The sequence below is a fragment of the Hibiscus syriacus genome, unplaced genomic scaffold (assembly GCF_006381635.1).
Source record: "Hibiscus syriacus cultivar Baekdansim isolate YM2019G1 unplaced genomic scaffold, ASM638163v2 tig00006449_pilon, whole genome shotgun sequence".
Classification (NCBI taxonomy): Eukaryota; Viridiplantae; Streptophyta; class Magnoliopsida; order Malvales; family Malvaceae; genus Hibiscus; species Hibiscus syriacus.
The window spans coordinates 169318-172626 of NW_024062099.1; the positions used below are offsets into that span (position 1 = coordinate 169318).

At 39.8% G+C, this 3309-nt stretch overlaps 1 pseudogene; it reads left to right on the plus strand.

Moving 5' to 3' along the window:
* The first annotated feature begins 272 nt into the window (after positions 1-272).
* Positions 273-1691, plus strand: LOC120200710 (annotated as a pseudogene).
* The last annotated feature ends 1618 nt before the right edge of the window (positions 1692-3309 follow it).

Here is a 3309-nt window from a genome sequence, read left to right on the forward strand (position 1 = left end):
AGTTGAAGGGAGTTGTTAGATTGGATATAATCAACTTAACGTGGACTTTGGATTATTGACTAAATGATCGCTTAATTTCCTAAAGCTGCCACTGCTTCCTCTTGTTTCTTTGCCTATCCACTTGTCCTTTTCCATTTTCTTTTTGTATTTTTTTGATTTTGAACAGTGTAAACCTCTAAGTTAAAGATTATTCATAATCATTTTTCTAGCTTGTGGCCTATCTTTGCTGTATTTTTTCTTTACAGTCTATTCTCTCGCTCTTCGCAATAGGAATGGCTGACGGTCATGGAAACTGACAAGAATATCGAGATCTGGAAAATAAAGAAGCTAATCAAGGCACTGGAATCTGCAAGGGGAAATGGGACCAGCATGATATCACTTATAATGCCTCCTCGTGATCAGATATCCCGTGTCACGAAGATGTTAGGCGATGAATTTGGAACTGCATCGAACATCAAAAGCAGGGTCAACCGTCAGTCTGTGTTGGCTGCCATTACTTCTGCTCAACAGAGGTTGAAACTCTATAACAAGGTGCCCCCTAATGGGCTGGTGCTCTATACCGGGACGATTGTTACTGAAGATGGCAAGGAAAAGAAGGTGACTATTGATTTTGAACCTTTCAAACCTATAAATGCTTCCTTGTACCTTTGTGATAACAAGTTCCATACTGAACCTTTGAATGAGCTTTTAGAGAGTCTGATGACAAGTTTGGATTTATAGTCATGGATGGTAATGGCACGTTATTTGGTACGCTGGAACACGAGAGAGGTACTTCATAAATTCACTGTTGATCTACCAAAGAAGCATGGAAGAGGAGGGCAGTCAGCTCTGCGTTTTGCTCGTCTGAGAATGGAGAAGCGGCACAACTATGTGAGAAAGACCGCAGAACTGGCCACCCAGTTCTTTATTAATCCTGCAACCAGTCAGCCCAATGTTTCTGGGCTGATACTGGCTGGTTCGGCCGACTTCAAGACTGAATTGAGCCAGTCTGACATGTTTGATCCTCGTTTACAAGCCAAGATTTTGAATGTTGTCGATGTCTCGTATGGCGGTGAAAACGGTTTTAATCAGGCTATTGAGCTCTCTGCTGAAATACTGTCCAATGTGAAGTTCATACAAAAAAGCGATTAATTGGAAAATACTTGAGGAGATAAGCCGGATACTGGAAGTATGTGTTTGGCGTAGATGATACATTAAAGGCTGGAAATGGGTGCTGTAGAAATCCTTATTGTGTGGGAAAATCTAGAGACCAATAGGTACATGCTAAAACACAGTACAACTGGGGAAATTATCATAACACCTGAACAAGGAGCAGGAAGCTGATCAGAGCAACTTCCGTGATCCTGAAAACTCTGCAGAGTTGGAAGTTCAGGAGAAAATGCCCTTGCTTGAGTGGTTTGCCAACGAGTACAAGCGTTTTGGTTGCTCTCTTGAATTCGTCACGAACAAATCCCAGGAAGGATCACAGTTTTGCAGAGGGTTCGGTGGCATTGGAGGTATCCTACGCTATCAGCTTGACATAAGATCGTTTGATGAGCTATCTGATGGAGAAGTTTACGAGGATTCTGATTGATAAAGCACTGCTCAAAGCTGGTATGATTGTTTGAGAGGCCTATACTAGCCCAGATGTGTTTCTTTACTATTTTTCACCTTTTGATCCCAAAAACAAAATATAGACAATGTTGGTTTGAGTTTTGCCGATTGTGCTGTTTTTTTTTGTCAATTGGATTGTGATTGTTGTAATCATAACTTGTTCCACGCGACAGTTTCATCTGAATCCTCCCTTGAAGCGAATTGGTCGCCCTTTACCATTAATGCTTTGAGATTATGCGTACCAATTGGTTAAAAAATGATAGTTCTTTAATAAAAAAATTCATTTTATATTGAGTATACGTAGTTTCAAATAATCATAATGTATGTGTCGGAACCGTCTATTTCGGTTGGGCCCGGAATTGGGCTTCGACTTGAATAATTGGGTTGGAGTCGTCACCAACCATTTAAAACGAATTTAGGTGGGTCAGACACCATCTTACTTGATCTGTGTTGTACCAGAAACGTGTCGGGTTGGGAGTCGATTACGGTCAAGGAAGAATTAGCACCCTTTAACCGCCCTTTCGGTACCAATTAATTTGTCGGTTGTCTTTAATTACGAAAATTGAAATTTAAAATTCGATTCGAGTTACTTACCTTGATTAGTTGGACCTCTTCTAAAAAAATCAAAAATATTAGATAAATAATAATAATAATAATAATAATAAGCCAATATTTAAAAATAATAATAAAAAAATAAAAAAGGAAAAAAAAAAAAAAAAAAAAAAAGGTAAATAATAAGAAATGGTTTAAATTTTTAAGTAATAAAATAATATGAAGAAAGGAAAAAAATAATAATGATAAAATAAAACAAAATAAAATTAGAGGACCAAATTGAAGTAAATTGGAATTAATGGATTCAATCGGTATTTAAAAATGAACTGCAAAAGAGAGAAAAAAGAATTAGGGATCAATTCACGAAAAAATGTAAAAATAAAAACTAGGATTAAATCGATTAAACTGAAAATTCGGGGCCAAATACAACTGGTGACTGAATCGAATTGCGATTCAAACCTACGGGACCGCGGAGAGGATTTAAAAATCCCCTAATGCACAATGGTCCCTCGTATATAAATTGGCCAAAAGACTCATTTTCAGCTCACTCTCACCATTTCTTCAGAATGTTATCTTCTTAAACGAGAGAGAACACTCTCCCTTCCCCGATGGCCGGCCACCAGCCGAAGCTTCCCCGCCGTGCCGCTGCCGCCACGGTCTCGCTCGGCGGCCGGGAAAAACCCGAGCCACTCAGAACACTTCTCTCCACCCCGGGAACTCGGATCTAGCCACCAACCACAAAACAACCCCTAGATTGTATAGATCTGCAAAAATATACTCGACCCTTTACCTTCGCCGATGAAACTCTTCGCCTTCTCGTCGTGTTCCTCCCGGTTTCCGGCATGATCTGGTTATTTACTAGTTTTGCTCTCCTCGTATGTGGGTTTGAAAGTTTTTGTTTCGTCTTTGGTTGGTTCGTAGTTTGCCGTAGGTACTGTTTGATGTTGTTAGCTTTCTATGGGTTCTGTGTGGTGCCTCGGTTGTGGTTTTCTGTGTCGATGATATTGGTTGTGTTGATGTTTTTTTCTGTTCGATGCAGCCTTGATGATGGTGGTTTCGTGTTGTGATCTTTTGTTCTCTGTTTGGGTATTGGTTCCTGATGGGTTCTCTCCTCCCTTTGATACCGTTCTCTCTAGTATTTATATAGCCCGTTGGGAGGCTGTT